Genomic DNA, 19201 nt, shown 5'->3' on the forward strand with positions numbered 1-19201 from the left:
GTCACTGGCTTGAGCAAGGGGTTACTGGCTTGAGCAAGGGGTCACTGGCTCGGCTGTAGCCCCGGTCAAGGAACACATGAGAAAGCAATCAGCCTGACCAGGTGGTGGCGCAGTGGATAGAGTGTCGGACTGGGACGCGGAGGACCCAGGTTTGAGACCCCGAGGTCGCCAGCTTGAGTGCGGGCTCATCGGGTTTGAGCAAAAAGCTCACCAGCTTGGACCCAAGGTCACTGGCTCAAGCAAGGGGTCACTCGGTCTGCTGTAGCCCCCCCCCCAGTCAAGGCACATATGAGAAATCAATCAATGAGCAACTAAGGAACTGCAATGAAGAATTGATGTTTCGGCCTGACCTGTGGTGGCGCAGTGGATAAAGCATCGACCTGGAAATGCTGAGGTCGCTGGTTCGAAACCCTGGGCTTGCCTGGTCAAGGCACATATGGGAGTTGATGCTTCCAGCTCCTCCCCCCTTCTCTCTCTCTGTCTCTCTCTCTCCTCTGTCTCTCTCCTCTCTAAAAATGAATAAATAAAATAAAAATAAAAAAAAATCTTGAGTTTTAAAAAAAAAAAAAAAAAAAAAAAGAATTGATGTTTCTTATTTCTCTCCCTTCCTGTCTGTCTGTCCCTCTCTCTGATTCTATCTCTGGCACAAAAAACAAAACAAAACAAAAACCCAAATAGAAATAAAAAAGAAAAAAAAAGCCCTGGCCAATTGGCTCAGTGGTAGAGCATCGGCCTGGCGTGCGGAAGTCCCAGGTTCAATTCCTGGCCAGGGCACACAGGAGAAGCGCCCATCTACTTCTCCACCCCTCCCCCTCTCCTTCCTCTCTGTCTCTCTCTTCCCCTCCCGCAGCCGAGGCTCCATTGGAGCAAGGATGGCCCCCGAGCGCTGGGGATGGCTCTGTGGCCTCTGCCTCAGGCGCTGGAACAGCTCTGGTCACAACAGAACGACGCCCCAAATGGGCAGAACATCACCCCCTGGTGGGCGTGCCGGGTGGATCCCGGTCGGGCGCATGCGGGAGTCTGACTGCCTCCTCGTTTCCAGCTTCAGAAAAATACAAAAAAAAAAAAAAAAAGGAAAACAACTAAGGTGCCACAACAAAGAATTGATGCTTCTCATCTCCCTTCCTGTCTGTCTGTCCTTCTCTCTGTCTCTGTCAAAAGAAAAAAACAAACACATATCTCTGATATTTTACTTCTTGAAAAAATTGTTTGAAAAATAAGGCAAAATGTCAACTTGAAATCAATGGTTATCACAGTGGTAGTGGTCATTAGGGGTAGTGGGAATGTTGGGTTTTTGTTTTTTAAACAGATTTTATTTACATACAGTAAATTTCATTATTTTATTTTATTTTATTTTTTCTGAAGTTGGAAACAAGGAGGCAGTCAGACAGACTACCGCATGCACCCGACTGGGATCCACCCGGCATGCCCACCGGGGGTGATGCTCTGCCCATCTGGGGTGTTGCTCTGTTGCAAGCAGAGCCATTCTAGTGCCTGAGGCAGAGGCCATGGAGCCATCCTCAGCGCCTGGGCCAACTTTGCTCCAATGGAGCCTTGGCTGCAGGAGGGGAAGAGAGAAACAGAGAGGAAGGACAGGGGGTGGGGTGGAGAAGCAGATGGGCGCCTCTCCTGTGTGCCCTGGTCGAGAATCGAACCCGGGACTCCTGCAAGCCAGGCTGACGCTCTACCACTGAGCCAACCGGCCAGGGCCAGTAAATTGCATTTTTTGGTGTTTAGTTCTATGAATTAAATGCAGGCACTTGGGTAACTAACACCATAATAATCTAAATTACTCATTACCTCCAAAATATTCCCTCATGCTATCTTTCATAATCAACCTCTCCCCCCAACCATGGCATCTGCTGATCTGTTTTCTGTATTGTAGTTTGGGTTTTTTTTTTCCCAGAAAGTCATAAAAATGGAATAAAAAAAAGTATGTAGATTTTTAGTCTGACTACTTTCACTTAGTAATGCATGTGAAATCGTCCATGTTGTTGCACATATCAGTAGGTTGTTCCTTCTTAGTATTCCATTGTATAAATGTATCATTGTATGTTTATTCACTAGTTTATACCATTGAAATTGTTTATAGTTTTTTCAACTATGAATGGAATTAGCATAAACATTTGTGCACAGTTTTTTGTATAAACATAACTTTTATTTTAGGTAAATCCTGAGAAGTAGGATTGTTGAGTTGCATGGTAAGTGTACATGTAACTTTTTTTTATTTTTTTCCTTTATTATTATTATTTTTTTACAGAGACATAGAGAGAGAGTCAGAGAGAGGGATAGACAGGGACAGACAGACAGGAATGGAGAGAGATGAAAAGCATCATTCACCAGCCTTTCGTTGCACGCTGCGACACCTTAGTTGTTCATTGATTGCTTTCTCATATGTGCCTTGACCGCGGGCCTTCAGCAGACCGAGTAACCCCTTGCTCGAGCCATCGACCTTGGGTCCAAGCTGGTGAGCTTTTTGCTCAAGCCAGATGAGCCTGCGCTCAAGCTGGCAACCTCGGGGTCTCGAACCTGGGTCCTTCCACATCCCAGTCCAATGCTTCATCCACTGTGCCACCGCCTGGTCAGGCTGTAACTTTATTTTTAAAAACTCAAACTCTTTTTCAAAATAGCTACACAATTTAGAATTTTCACCAGCAAGAATAAAAGCTCTAGTTGCTCTGTAATGCTTATCAGTATTTTATATTGTTGTATTTATTTTTTTGTGTGACAGAGACAGAGAAACAGAGAGAGGGACAGATGGGGCAGACAGACACGAAGGGAGAGAGATGAGAAGTATCAATTCTTTGTTGTGGCTTCTTAATTGTTCATTGATTGCTTTCTCACCTGTACCTTGACCTGGAGGCTAAAGCAGAGTGAATGGCCCCTTGCTCAAGCCAGTGACTGTGGGTTTCAAGCCAGCAACTTTTGGGTTCAAGGCAGCAACCATGGGGTCATGTCTATGATCCCACACTCAAGCCAGTGACCCCGTGCTCAAGCTGGTGAGCCCATGCTCAAAGCAGATGAGCCTGAACTCAAGCTGGTGACCTCAGGATTTCAAACCTGGAACCTCTGTGTCCCAGTCTGAAGTTCTATCCACTGTGCCACCGCCTGGTGAAGCTTGTCATATTATTTTTTAATTATTGTTTTTAGCTACTCCAATATGTATGTAGTGGTATATCAATAATTGATATTTCCCTAACAACTAATGATATTCAGCCTCTTTTCATATGCTGATTTGCCATCTTCTTTAGTGAAGTATCTGTATTAGTTATGCCGTTCTTTTTATTTTTTTACAATTTTTTGACAGAGACAGACAGTCAGAGAGAGGGGAAGATAGGGACAGACAGACAGGAAGGGAGAGAGATGAGAAGCATCAGTTCTTCATTGCTGCACCTTAGATGTTCACTGATCACTTTCTCATATGTGCCTTGACTGGGGGGTGGGCTACAGCAGACTGAGTGATCCCTTGCTCAAGCCAGTGACCTTTGGGTTCAAGCTAGTGACCATGGGGTCACGTCTATGATCCTATGCTCAAGCCAGCAACCCCGCGCTCAAGCTGGTGAGCTCAGGCTCAAGCTGGATGAACCTGCACTCAAGCCAGTGACCTCGGGGTTTAGAAGCTAGATCCTAGTTCTATGCTCTATCCACTGCGCCACTGCCTGGTCAGGCTGTGCCCTTTTTTTTTTTTTTTTTTTTTTTTTGTATTTTTCCGAAGCTGGAAATGGGGAGAGACAGTCAGACAGACTCCCACATGCGCCCGACCAGGATCCACCCGGCATGCCCACCAGGGGGCGATGCTCTGCCCCTCCGGGGCGTCGCTCCGCTGCGACCAGAGCCACTCTAGTGCCTGGGGCAGAGGCCAAGGTGCCATCCCCAGCGCCCGGGCCATCCTTGCTCCAATGGAGCCTCACTGCGGGAGGGGAAGAGAGAGACAGAGAGGAAGGAGATGGGGAGAGGTAGAGAAGCAGATGGGCGCTTCTCTTGTGTGTCCCGGTCGGGAATCGAACCCGGGACCCCTTGCACGGCAGGCCGACACTCTACCACTGAGCCAACCGGCCAGGGCTGTGCCCATTTTTTTACAGGGTGTTTTCTTATTATTAATGAGTTGTAAGAATTCTTTATGGGGGGGCAAAAGTAGGTTTACAGTTGTAAACACATGAAACAGAGTTTATTCTTGTATTATTATTTATTAATTATTGTATTACTTTCCATATGAATAACTAAACCTTCTTTTCCCCCACCCTATATATTCTAGGTATGAGAGTTTTATTAGATATGTGATTTGCAAATGTTTTCTGCCGGTCTGTGGTTTGTCTTAGCATCTTTCACCAAGCAGAATTTCATTATTTTAGAAAGTGAGTGAGAGAGGAGACCAGAACATAGATCTGTTCCTGTATGTTCCCTGACTGGGGATCGAATTGTCAAACCGTGCTTTGGGATGATACTCTAACCAACTGAACTATCCGGTCAGGGCCACAGTACAGAGTTTTAAACTTTTGATTAAGTTGAATTTGCCTTTTTTCTCTTGTGAATCATGTCATATCTTCGAAATCTTTGCCTAACCCAAGATCACAAAAATTTACCCCTATATTTTCTTTTTTTCAAATTGTCTTATAACCACAACAAATGAGTACAGAGAATGCCCTGTATAAAACAATACAATAGGCCCCGGCCAGTTGGCTCAGTAGTAGAGCGTCAGTCCAGCCTGTGGAAATCCCAGGGTTCGATTCCCAGGCAGGGCACACAGGAGAAGTGCCCATCTGCTTCTCCACCCTTCCTCTCTCTTTGTTCCCCTCCCACAGCCAAGGCTCCATTGGAGCAAAGGTTCGCCCAGGCGCTGCGGATGACTCCATGGCCTCTGCCTCAGGCGCTAGAATGGCTCCGGCTGCAACAGAGCAATGCCCAGATGGGCAGAGCATCGCCCCTTGGTGGACATGCTGGGTAGATCCCGTTCGGGCGCATGCAGGAGTCTGTCTGACTGCCTCCCCACTTCTAACTTTGGGAAAAAAATACAATGATATTTCAAAATTAAGGATTTCCTTTAGGACAGGCTGAAGATTTCAATAACTGGTATTTGGAATTTAGGCCGCAGTCCTTATTTTTGGATGGATCACTGGGTGTGCGGTACAGTCCATGCTTTTACCAGATTGAACAAAAGAATGGCCCCTTGGCCCAGGTATAAGTAGATGAAGTGTTAGAATTCATATGTCACATAATTGCTGAATTTCTTCCCCACGATGCAGTGCCAGGTGGGGTTATACTTCTTATCAAACTCCTTCTTAATATGGGCCACAATATTCTTCTATATGTATATGTCTCCAATGCCTGAGTAGCACCTTTCACATAGTCTGGTGAGGTCTTCTTCAACATATCAGTATTGTTGATCACCACCTTTCAGTCATACATGGTTACAGTGGAGCAGGGGCTGGCTGACTGCAGTGGCCTTCTGCGGGAGAGGCTGGTGAGGCTAACACCCAGCGAGAGACACCTCCCCCCATATTTTCCTATAGAAGTTTATAGTTTAAGGTCATCATTTATTTCTTTAGAAGGATATATGCATATACAGAACTTTTATATTCTTTGTTTATACTTGTAAGGATACATACACATTCTTTCCTCTGGGATAGAAAAATACAGTGTGTCCATAAAGTCATGGTGCACTTTTGACTGGTCACAGGAAAGCAACAAAAGGTGATAGAAATGTGAAATCTGCACCAAGTAAAAGGAAAACCTTCCCAGTTTCTGTAGGATGATGTGGCAGCATGTGCGCATGCGCAGATGAAGACGTAACACCATGTATACAGCGGAGCAGCTCACGGCCATGCCAGTCAGATGTGGACAGTACAGAGGAAAGTTCAGTGTGTTCTGTGGCTTGCTAAACTCGAATCCATGACCAAAGTGCAACGTGAATATTGGTGCGTTTATAATGAAGCGCCACCACATAGGAATAACATTACTGGTGGGATAAGCAGTTGAAGGAAACCGGCAGTTTGGTGGAGAAACCCCGTTCTGGTAGGCCATCAGTCAGTGATGAGTCTGTAGAGGCTATACGGGATAGCTACCTAAGGAGCCCTAAAAAATCTGTGCGTGAGCCCACATCGAACTGCACTGAATAGGTATGAAACTGGGAGAGTTTTCCTTTTATTTGGTGCAGATTTCACATTTCTATCGTCTTTTGTTGCTTTCCTGTGACCGGTCAAAAGTGCACCATGACTTTACAGACACACTGTAGTGTGACTTGGGGTGAACATGATAGACTAACTGTGCTGTGTATCCTTTTGTGCTATTGAGTTTTTCCTTAAATGTATACTTTATGGTATCTTTATGATAACAAAAAAAAAAAGAGGAAAAGTTTTTTAAAAATCTAAAAACTCAAAAAGTTTTGGGGTGACTACTGAATCATGGTTCCACCCAACAGAGTTGAAAATCATCAGGATGGTTGCTGGACTGGAAGACTTCATAGTAGTTTCAAATCCTTTGGGGTCTCTTTCACAGCTAAGAATGGCTTCTACATGCCTGGCTGGTCTCACTGGGCTGAGAACCAAGTCCAATTAACTGGCAAAGAATTAGTTGGGCCAATCAGAGAACAATATGCAAATGAGTGAATCTGTATAAAACTTCCTCACTCGAGTTTTGCAAAATTTAGAGACTTGGTGTTGCTGCCACCTGCAGGCCACATCTCAATAACAGGCTCATGGCCAGACTTGTGGTGGCACAGTGGTTAAACTGTTGACTTGGAATGCTGAGGTCAATGGTTCAAAACCCTGGGCTTGTCTGGTCAAGGTACATATGGGAGTTGATTCTTCCTGCTCCTCCCTCTGTTCTCTCTCTTTCCTCTCTCATTCTCTAAAAAAGAATAAATGAAAGCTATAAATAAATAAATAAATAAATAAATAACAGGCTCATGGAAATAGCCCGAGGTGTAGGGCCTGGAATTTAGCCTCTGTTGGGGCTCTGGATTGAAGAAAGAATGACTTAAAATTTTTTCCCTTTTTGGCCATGGCCAGTTGGTTCAGTGGTAGAACATCGGCCCCTGGCCTGTGTTCAATTCCCAGTCAGGGCACACAGGAGAAGCACCTATCTGCTTCTCAACCCCTCCCCCTATTGCTTCTCTCTCTCTCTCTCTCCCTCTCCCTCCATAACCTCCATGGCTATGGCTCAATTGGAGCGAGTTGGCCCCGAGTGCTGAGGATGGCCTCTGCCTCAGTTGCTGAGCAATGGAGCAAAGCCCCAGAAGGGCAGAACATCACCGCCTAGTGGGCTTGCCGAGTTGATCCTGGTCCTGGTGCATGTGGGAGTCTGTCTCTCTGCCTCCCCTCCTCTCATTGGATTAAAAAAAAAATTTTTCCCCTTATTTCCCCTTCAATTCAAACCCAAATTGGTGATAGAGGCTCCTGTGAGTAGCAACTGTGGCATCAGATTGTCTGGGTTTAAATCAGACTTTACCTTGGGTAAATCAGAGACCTGTTCTATACCTCAGTTTCCCAATGAGTATGAGCCCTGGCTGGATAGTTTAGTTCGTTAGAGCCTGTCCGGACCTGCCAAGGTTGTGGGTTCAATCCCCTATCAGGGTACAATATAAAAATCAACCAACCTGACCAGGCGGTGGCGCATTGGACTGGGATGCGGAGGACCCAGGTTCGAGACCTCGAAGTTGCCAGCTTGAGTGTGGGCTCATCTGGCTTGAGCAAAAAGCTCACCAGCTTGGACCCAAGGTCGCTGGCTCGAGCAAGGGGTTACTCGGTCTGCTGTAGCCCCCCTGGTCAAGGCACATATGAGAAAGCAATCAATGAACAACTAAGGTGTCACAACGAAAAACTGATGATTGAGGCTTCTCATCTCTCTCCGTTCCTGTCTGTCCCTATCTATCCCTCTCTCTGTCCCTGTAAAATATAATAAATAAATAAATAAAAGGATAGAAAAAAAAACAAAAAAAAAATCAACCAATGGCCTGACCAGGCGGTGGTGCAGTGGATAGAGCGTCAGACTGGGATGCAGAGGACCTAGGTTCGAGACCCCGAGGTCGCCAGCTTGAGCGCGGGCTCATCTGGTTTGAGCAAAAAGCTCACCAGCTTGGACCCAAGGTAGCTGGATCCAGCAAGGGGTTACTCGGTCTGCTGAAGGCCCATGGTCAAAGCACATATGAGAAAGCAATCAATGAACAACTAAAGTGTCACAACGAAAAACTGATGATTGATGCTTCTCATCTCTCTCCGTTCCTATCTGTCTGTCCCTATCTATCCCACTCTCTGTCTCTGTAAAAAATTAAAAAAATAAACTTAAAAAAAAATCAACCAATGATGGTATGAATAAGTACAACAACCAATCAATGTTTCTCTCTCAGTCTCTGTCCTTTCTTCTTTCTCTAAAATCAATCAATAAAGTTTTTTTAAAATGAGGATAACAGAAGCTCCTATGTATGTTGATTGAATTAGATCATGTAAAGAGCTTAGCACAACGCCTGGCACATACTGAGCATATAACAAATACTAGTAGTTGTTGTTGTTAGCCAAAACATCAGAAGCCTCTGTCATTCTAAACCAACAAATTGTACCTTGACACACAGTAGCACTTAAGGCTTGTAACCTTGGGCAAGTGTCTACACCTTTCTGAACCTTACTTGACCTCACAGGTGTTTTTGGATATTACATGAAATCATCTGTGTAAAGCACCAAGCATAGTGCTTGACATTGATTGGACAGTTAGCAAGTGGAGTGATGATTAATACAGCTATAGTTGCCAAGTAGAGCCAAAGAGTGGACAACTCAGTTTGCAAATGGGCAGGCTGCAGAAGGTCACTAACCTGAAGATATTTTCATTCAGCCTTTTGCACTTACAAGTTTTAAATTACCTGCCATCCGTAAAACAAAAATTTTCACATTTAGTCTGGATTCTTAACTTCTCTTTTAAAATATGAAGCTCTAATAGTGTACCACACCAGATCTGCAAGGAAGACGGCATAAACATGGAAAAAATATTTCTGCCAAGATTGTCAACTAATGCTCCCTGAGCAGTGATGTTAAAGCTGAGACATGAGCCCTGGCTGGTAGCTCAGCAAGTTAGAGCATCGCCCTGATACGCCAAGGTTGTGGGTTTGATCCTGGTCAGGGCACATACAAGAATTAACCAATGAAGGCATAAATAAGTGGAACAAGAAAATCAATGTTTCTCTCTCTAAAATCAATAAATTTTTTAAAAATTAAAAAAAGTCTAAGACATGAAGGTTGAGTAAGGGGAACAGTGTTCCAAGAAGATACTGGTGGGTCCAAAGGCACTGAATCAGGAAGATTGGTGCCATCAGGTAACATCAGAAAATCCTGGTGGCTGGAGCACAGTGAGCAAGGAAAAGGTGACGTTTAGGCTCTGTTCAGCACCTTGAGGATTTTGGACTTTATTGTGAGGACAAACATACATAGTTCAGGGCTGGAATCTAGGAGATAGCCAATTGGCTAGATAGGGTCAGACTGGAGAAGGGTCAGGGATTAACAATTAGCAGCTAAGAAAGCAGAGGAGTATACTAGTGGAGTATAGAATCTACAGTATATCTAGAAACTCTGGGCGTACACAGGACAGCCTGTCAGGTGTCGTCTGGCAAAGGGCAGACTTTATAAGAACCAAGTTAGGTAAGACACCAAGGTGAATATGTTGTGTTCTAATAGTGGAAAGATGACAAGAATAAAGATTTGGTCAAGGACATACAACAGATGAGATACAGAGCTAGCTTCACAATACCTACCTCTAATTTGTTCCTCCTTTAACTATAATAGTTTTCTCAAGATGAATAAACTCAGCACCAATACTATGTTGTTAATAATAACATATACCATTTGTTGAAAGCTTGCTAAATTTAGCTTCTGTGTTTGTATGCACTATTATCTCATTATTTCACTCAGTTAACAAATATATCCACCCAAAATACTATGTAATAAGGGATTGTTAGGCACTGGGGACACAGGAATTAATCACTGCCTGACCTGTGGTGGTGCAGTGGATAAAGCATGAGCCTGGAACACTGAGTCTCCAGTTCAAAACCCCGGGGCTTGCCCGGTCAAGGCACATACGGGAAGCAACTATTACAAGTTGATGCTTCCCACTTCTTCCCCCATACACCCCTTTCTCTCTCTCTCTCTCTCTCTCTCTCTCTCTCTCTTTTTCCCCCCTTCTCTGTCCTCTCTCTAAAATGAATAAATACAATTTTAAAAAAGAGAGAGAGAATTAATCACCATCCCTGTCCTATGGGAGTTTACAATCCATAAAGAAAATGAGTAGTTGAAGTAATTACAAAGGGTAATTGCCAGGTATTATAGGGAGAGTATAGCAGTGAACCCAACCTACCATGGGTGGCAGGGAGGTTTTCTGAAAGAAGTGACTATTTTCACAATAACCTGGTAAGATATATAGATGCTATGAATATACCCTTTTCAGGGATGAGAAAACTGATTTTCTCAGAGAGATTAAGTAACTGACCCACTAGGCAGTGCTGGAGCCAGGATGTAAGTCAGATCTGTACCTAGACCAAAGCTCATTCTCTTAGCTGCTTTTTCTTAGCAGATATTTCTATCAGTTTGTCCTTTCCTTCTAAGGATCATGTGGGTGGAATAGACTATTGACTGAAATGTCTGCAATGCAGGAAGTTGAAGTCATGGCTTACAAACTGTGCAAGCACGTCTGTGTCAGGGTTGGCTGTCAGTTCTGAAATGACAGCTATTTAGTGACCCAGCTCTTGTGCTAATGTCTGAATGGATGATCAGGTCAACTGAATATGATTCAACTGCTGTGTACTGAGTACCTACTGTGTGCCAGGAATGGTGCCAAACACTGTCAGATTTACAGTGATGAAACATGTCCCTAAGTACTAGGCTAAAGATTGTCTTAATTGCTAACAAATGAAAAACATTAAATAACAAAGGCATAATTCTGACATTTAGAAACTTTGATAACTTATTGTAATACCTACAGGGTTTCGAGCATCACCATGTGCCAAGCATTGCATGAAATATGTTAATGAAAATAAACATGATCCTGATCTTAACTAAAAACTAAAAAACACATACTGTGAGACTGTGTTGAGCAGTTCACATGTATTATCTTTCTTGCTTTTAGTTTAAGATTTTATTTATTGATTTTAGAGAAGGAGAAAGAGAAAGAGTTGGAAAGCATCAATTCATTAGTTATTTCTCATATGTGCCTTGACCAGGCAAGCCTGGGGTTTCAAACCAGCAACTTAGCGTTCCAGGTTGACCTCAGTATTCCAGGTCGACGCTCTATCCACTGCAGCACCACAGCTCAGACATATTATCTGTTTTAACCTCATCCTTTTAATCCATGTTCATTCTATCATGCTAATATCAGAGTATTAACGATAATAATATTGCCCATTTTACAGATGAGAAAGTTGAGCATCAGGGATTTTTACCTCAGATCCCAGAGCTAGTAAATTGAGCTAGAGTTCAAACTCAGGTCTGCCTGATTCCAAAACTTGGGCTCTAGACCATCGCACCATACTATATCTGCAAGGAGAATTAGCTTGTTAAAAACAGGGAAATGGCCTGACCAGGCGGTGGCGCAGTGGATAGAGCATCAAACTGGGATGTGGAAGACCCAGGTTCGAGACCCTGAGCTCGCCAGCTTGAGCGTGGGCTCATCTGGCTTGAGCAAAAATCTCACCAGCTTGAGCCCAAGGTTGCTGGCTCAAGCAAGGGGCTACTTGGTCCGCTGAAGGCCCACGGTCAAGGCACAGATGAGAAAGCAAGTCGCAAAGAAAAACTGATTTTGATGCTTCTCATCTCTCTCCGGTCCTGTCTGTCTGTCCCTATCTATCCCTCTTTCTGACTCTCTCTCTGTCCCTGTAAAAACAAAACAAAACAAAACAAAACAAAACAAACAAAAAAACCAGGGAAATGTGGTATGATTTGCATAGCCAGATACACACATCCAGACAGGAGAAATATTGTTTGTTTATTTATTTATTTTTCTAGCGCACATGCAAGAGAGAGAGATGAGATGAGAAGCATCAACTCATACTTGCAGCACTTTAGCTGTTCATTGATTCCTTCTCATATGCGCCTTGACCGGGGGGCTCCAGCTGAGCCAGTGACCCCTTGCTCAAGCCAGTGACTTTGGGCTCAAGTCAGCAAGCATGGGATCCTGGCAATTATCCCACACTCAAGCCAGTGACCCTACACTAAAGCTGGTGAGTCTGTGCTCAAGCCGGATGAGCCTGCGCTCAAGCCAGGGACCTTGGGCTTTCAAACCTAGGACCTCAGCATCCCAGGTCAACACTCTATTCACTGCACCATCACTGGTCAGGCCAGAGAGGCCAAATACCAATGTAAAACTCTCCAGAGAAGTAAAAAAAACAAAGGGAGAAATATCTCAACATGTATCTAGTAATAAGATAGTAATTAAGCCCTAAAAGAGGGAGTCCAGCCAAAATATTTATACTGTTAATTCTATCACTTAATTCTGCCTAAATCTGCCTCTAGAATTCTCTTTAAATTTAATTAGTAACAAAAACTCAAAATTTTTGGTATCAAGATACTCTTCCTTTAGTCCTTGTTTTATATCTATGCAGGAGAGAAAAGAAACTATATAACAAAAGTCAGTGTCAAGCAAGTAAGTGAGGGGGTGCAAGCTGTGCTTAGAAAGCTGGGAGAAAATAGTCCCCTGCAGGAGGCAGCCATCAGCCCTGAGCCATATGAACATCCTGTTTCCATGATTACTGTGGGCAGAGAGGTATGCAGCCTCATTCCATATGTTCAGATATGGCCAGAGGTGAAATCTGTGTAGCTAAGGAAGTGACCAGAATTGGCTCTGTGACACATGGACCAGGAAGATTACTGTTGTGTTCAAATATACGATGCATGTGTTTTTTATTTATTTATTTTTTATTTTTTTATTTTTATCTTTACAGAGACAGAGAGAGAGTCAGAGAGAGGGATAGATAGGGACAGACAGGAACGGAGAGAGATGAGAAGCATCAATCATTAGTTTTTCGTTGCGACACCTTAGTTGTTCATTGATTGCTTTCTCATATGTGCCTTGACCGCGGGCCTTCAGTAGACTGAGTAACCCCTTGCTCGAGCCAGTGACCTTGGGTTCAAGCTGGTGAGCTTTTGTTCAAACCAGATGAGACCGCGCTCAAGCTGGTGAGACCTCAGGGTCTCAAACCTGCATCTTCCGCACCCCAGTCTGACGGTCTATCCACTGCGCCACCGCCTGGTCAGGCGATGCATGTGTTTTTACCTGCTTATTTACCCTTTGTCTCAACATAAAAATGCAAGAAAAGATACTAATATTTATTGAGTGCCACTTTGTATATGCTATATTATTATCTCAACAATTCATTTTGCCTGATCAGTGGTGGCGCAGTGGATAGAGTGTCAACCTGGGATGCTGAGGTCCCAGGATTGAAACCACAAGGTTGCTGGCTTGAGCAAGAGGTCACTGGCTTGGTTGGAGCCCCAGTCAAGGCCCTTTTGAGAAGCAATCAATGAACAATTAAAGTGCTGCAACTACAAGTTGATCCTTCTCATCTCTCTTCCTGTCCGTTTCTTTCTCTCTCTCACTAAACACACACCCACCCACAAACAATTCATTTAATATTGTAGAAAGAGTTCAGACCTTCTATCACAACAACAATCACAAATTACTTATTGTAATTATTATAATTATTCTATTACTAAAACAATAATGATAGCTTTCATTCATTGAGTGCATACTATGAACCAGGCACTGTACAGGGCACTTCTCATACATTATTTCATTTAATCTTCATGAGAACCCTACGGTATAAGAACTATTACCTGTTTTACAGGAAAGAGACAGATGTTCAGGAGGTAAAGCAACTTCCCAAGTTACACAGTAAGCAAGTACATGTCTATCTCCCCTCCAATTACTGCAAATTACTGATGTTGATCAAAGGGTATAAGGATTTGATGATTCTAGGTATTGACTTACAAATTGCTTTCTAATAGGTTTTCACTAATTTATAATGCCACTAGAAACATTAGAATACCCATCTAACTTCATCAAAAAGAAAGCACTTGTTATCACAATTTTAATACATTAGGAGCTAGAAACATATTTTATATAAACTGATTTTTTTTTAAGTGAGAGGAGGGGAGATAGACAGACTCCTGTATGCGCCTTGACCAGGATCCACCCAGCAACTCCCATCTGGGGCTGATGCTTAAATCAACTGAGCTATCCTCAGGGCCGAGGGCTGACACTCAAACCAATTGAGCCACTGGCTGTGAGAGGGGAAGAGAAAGAATAGGGAGAGAGGAAGGGGAAGAGAAGCAGATGGTCGCTTCTCATGTGTGCCCTGACTGAGGATCGAACCTAGAATGTTCTCACGCTGGGCTGAGGCACTATCCACTTAGCAAACCGGTCATGGTGTCATAAATTGATTTTGAAGTCAATAGGTTTTACTTCCCTTTCCCCCACCAAATAAAGAAAAATTATTTGAGCAAATGGTAAAATTTGTAAATAAGTGTGTGAGTTCTCAAAATAAGTACTGTGAAGGGAACTACTTATTTAGATGTTTATCTTCTGATGTATTTGTTTGTTTAAAAAATTAATCTCATCACTTCACATTCACACCTCCAAGGAAAAACACAGAAACACTTATAGTCAACTTGACAAAAAATGCCAGTGTGATGACTCACATCCTGTCTACCTCTAGAGTTCAGCCTTGGCACCATATTGTTGGGCCTCATACTGCTAAGAACCTGTCACTGTCTAAAAGCATCCTGGGAGTGGCAGTTTCTCAAATCTAAAAGAAATGGGATCACTATTTAAAGTGAATTGAGAAGACTGACCCCTCCTTCACATTCTTCCAGTAGCCACACTGGCAAAACATCAGGGCACAGAAGGGTGGGAAATTCCAGAAACCCTTACTTCCTTACTAAAGCAATAATCTTTTTCTGTTTTGTTTTGTCTTTGTTATAAAAAAAAACAGGCAAAAACAACAAAATGGACAGCATGTTTCCAACACCAAGCAATAACTTTGAACATTTTGAAGTATTTACTCTTATACCATTTTCTCTATGTGCTTTTTTTTCTTTAAGAATTTTTTTTTTTTTTTGTATTTTTCTGAAGTTGGAAACGGGGAGGCAGTCAGACAGACTCCCGCATGCGCCCGTCCGGGATCCACCCGGCAAGCCCACCAGGGGGCGATGCTCTGCCCATCTGGGGCGTTGCTCTGTTGCAACCAGGACCATTCTAGCACCTGGGGCAGAGGCCATGGAGCCATCCTCAGCGCCCGGGCCAACTTTGCTCCAATGGAGCCTTGGCTGTGGGAGGGGAAGAGAGAGACAGAGAGGAAGAAGAGGGGGAGGGGTGGAGAAGCAGATGGGCGCTTCTCCTGTGTGCCCTGGCCGGGAATCGAACCCGGGACTTCTGCACGCCAGGCCGACGCTCTACCACTGAGCCAACCGGCCAAGGCCCCTATGTGCTTTTTTAAAAAGATTTTCTTTATTGATTTTCACAGAGAGACAAGGAGGGGGGCAAGAATGATCAACTCATAGTTGCTTCACTAGTTCATTGCTTGCTTGTCATATGTGCCTTGATTGGGCAAGTCCAGGGTTTTGAACTTGCGATCTCAGCCTTCCAGGTTGACAGTTTATCCACTGCACCACCACAGGTCAGGCTCTATGTACATATTTTATAAATAATAGCATAACTTATGTTGTTTTGAATATTTCTTGTTTACATAATAATAATTGTAGTCTATATAACATTTACCATGAGCCTGACCTGTGGTGGTGCAGTGGATAAAGCATCGACCTGGAAATGCTGAGGTCGCCAGTTCGAAACCCTGGGCTAACCTGGTCAAGGCATATATGGGAGTTGATGCTTCCTGCTCCTCCTCCCCTTCTCTCTCTCTCCTCTCTCTCTCTCTGTCTCTCTCCCTCTCTCTCTCCTTTCTAAAATATAAATAAATAAATAAATAAATAAATAAATAAATAAATAAAACTCAACATTTACCAGGTAGGATGCTAAGATTTTTTTTTTTAATTTTTTTTTTTTTTTTTACAGGAACAGAGAGTAGATAGGGACAGACATACAGGAATGGAGAGAGATGAGAAGCATCAATTATCAGTTTTTCGTTGCAATGCCTTAGTTGTTCATTGATTGCTTTCTCATATGTGCCTTGACCTGGGGGCTACAGCAGACCAAGTAACCCCTTGCTCGAGCCAGCAACCTTGGGTCCAAGTTGGTGAGCTTTGCTCAAACCAGATGAGCCCACGCTCAAGCTGGCAACCTCGGGGTCTCGAACCTGGGTCCTCCGCATCCCAGTCCGATGCTCTATCCACTGCGTCACATTCTAAGAATTTTTACACATAATAACTCCTTTAACCCTCATGATACCTCTATAAGGAAGGCAATATTAGTGTTCCCATTTAATGACAAGGAAATTGAAACAGAGAAGTTAAGTAATTTGCCTAAGGTCACAAAGTTAGTAAATTAACTATCTGGAATGTTTTTCTACGTTGTTAAATTCATGTTTATAAATGTTGAATGGCTGCAACATATCTCATTGTATGGATGAAGTATCATTTAGTTGTTCTGTCTCCATTTATGAGACATCTAGATTATTACCCTTTTTTGCTACTATACCCATCACTAAAATGACCAGCCTTATGCTACACTTTTGTGCACATCCTTATTTATTTCCTTAAGCTAAATGCCCTCAAAAACAGCTGCATTAATTTTTATTTCCTTCAAAAAAGGTGTTCCTTTCTCCATATTTTCCATGACCTTGAATGTTGTAAATATTAGCACTTTTGCCTACAGCTACTTTTTTTTTTTTTTTGTATTTTTCTGAAGCTGGAAACGGGGAGAGACAGTCAGACAGACTCCCGCATGAGCCCGACCGGGATCCACCCGGCTCGCCCACCAGGGGCGACGCTCTGCCCACCAGGGGGCGCTGCTCTGCCCCTCTGGGGCGTCGCTCTGCTGCGACCAGAGCCACTCTAGCGCCTGGGGCAGAGGCCAAGGAGCCATCCCCAGCGCCCGAGCCATCCCCAGCGCCCGAGCCATCGTTGCTCCAATGGAGCCTTGGCTGCGGGAGGGGAAGAGAGAGACAGAGAGGAAGGGGGGGTGGAGAAGCAAATGGGCGCTTCTCCTATGTGCCCTGGCTGGGAATCGAACTCAGGTCCCCCGCACGCTAGGCCGACGCTCTACCGCTGAGCCAACCGGCCAGGGCCTACAGCTACTTTTAAAAATTCATTTTACTAGTTCTGATAAATAAATTCAAGCACTAATGGATGAGTAATTTCTTTAGAGCAGTGGTAGTCAACCTGGTCCCTACTGCCCACTAGTGGGCGTTCCAGCTTTCATGGTGGGCCATAGCAGAGCAACCAAAGTATAAATAAAAAGATAGATTTTAACTATAGTAAGTTGTTTTATAAAGATTTATTCTGCCAAACTTAGCAAAAATCCGACATAAAGTACTTGGTCAGTAATTATTATTATATGCTTTAACTTGCTGTAACTCTGCTTTATAAATTTTATAAAGTCAAATTACTTCTCTATTTTATAAATCACCATTACTGTGGAACCAGTGGGCGGTTAGAAAATTTTACTACTAACAGAGATACAAAAGTGGGCGGTAGGTATAAAAAGGTTGACTACCCCTGCTCTAGAGTAAAAGAGCCAGGATATAAAATGGCTCCATTTCCATAATCTCTACCAGCTTTTTACAGATGCTGAATCTCATGGTTTACACACTAACTCATCACCCAGGAATGAGGAATGTTAACCTGGGACAAAACAGCTTACGCAGGCAAGATTCTTGTGGTCTACCACTCAGCATTCACTAATTCACTCACTCATTCATTCAATGAATATTTGAAAGGTTATTATATGAGTAGCACTAAGGTAGGCAAGAGTTACAGGGTTTACAGAAATAAAATTTTTATAGTTTTGAGTGAGAGGAAGGAGAGGGGAAAGGGAGAGAGAGAAGTCAACTTGTTGTTCCACTTAGTTATGCACCCATTGATTGCTTCCTATAGGTGCCCTGACTAGGGCTTGAACTAGTGACCTTGGGGTCAAGCCAGCGCCCTTGGAATCGAGTGGGCAACATTTGTGCTCTGGGAGGTTATTCAGTCCACAGTGCCACCGGCCAGGGCAGAAGTAAAATATTTAGAACAATTTTTTTTTAATTCAGTGAGAGGAGGGGATGCACAGAGACCCCCAGGTACACCCCGACCAGGATCTAACCCCCAAGTCCACTAGGGGGCAATGCTCTGCCCATCTGGGGCATTGCTGCTCTATTGCTAAGCAACTGAGCTCTTCTTAGCAACTGAAGCGGAGGCCATGAAGCCATCCTCAGCACCTGGGACCAACTCGCTCCAATTGAGCCATGGCTGCAGGAGGGGCAGAGAAAGAGAGAAGCGAGAGGGGGAGGGGTGGAGAAGCAGATGGGCACTTCTCCTGTGTGTCTCAACCAGGAATCGAACCCAGGACATCCACATACCAGGCCAAGGCTCTACCACTGAGCCGATCAGCCAGGATGAGAATAGTGTTAACTAAAACAGCATAGTACCTGGCACATAACAATTGATCAATAAATCAATATTTATTGCCAGACACTGTGCTAAATGCTAAAAGCTAAATGAGTGGATTATCTGAACAACCTCCAGGAACTGGGTTCTGTTATCCTCCTTATTTTGTAGGTAAGAAAACTAAGGTCTAGAAAGGTTTACCTAGCTTGAGCAACATACTTGTGGTTCTGTTCAGTTTGAACGCAAGACTCTAGGGTCTGTGCTCTTATGTTATTGTACTGTAAACACAATTTCTTTCCTTAAGAAGCATACAGTCTTCGGCCTGGTGTGCGGAAGTCCCAGGTTCGATTCCCGGCCAGGGCACACAGGAGAGGCACCCATTTGCTTCTCCACCCCTCCCCCTCTCTTTCCTCTCTGTCTCTCTCTTCCCCTCCCGCAGCCGGGGCTCCATTGGAGCAAAAGATGGCCTGGGCGCTGGGGATGGCTCCTTGGCCTCTGCCCCAGGCACTAGAGTGGCTCTGGTCGCGACAGAGCGACACCCCGGATGGGCAGAGCATCGCCCCCTGGTGGGCGTGCTGGGTGGATCCTGGTCGGGCGCATGCAGGAGTCTGTCCAGCTTCAGAAAAATACAAAAATAAATAAATAAATAAATAAAAGAAGCATACAGTCTTGTTAATAATACTAAAATT

General features: G+C 43.9%; 1 pseudogene; it reads right to left on the reverse strand.

Annotated features, from left to right (window-relative positions):
* Nucleotides 1-5110: 5110 nt before the first annotated feature.
* LOC136330068 (dynein light chain 1, cytoplasmic-like) lies at nt 5111-5406 on the reverse strand (annotated as a pseudogene).
* Nucleotides 5407-19201: the final 13795 nt, after the last annotated feature.

Source organism: Saccopteryx bilineata, chromosome 3, assembly GCF_036850765.1.
Source record: "Saccopteryx bilineata isolate mSacBil1 chromosome 3, mSacBil1_pri_phased_curated, whole genome shotgun sequence".
Lineage (NCBI taxonomy): Eukaryota > Metazoa > Chordata > Mammalia > Chiroptera > Emballonuridae > Saccopteryx > Saccopteryx bilineata.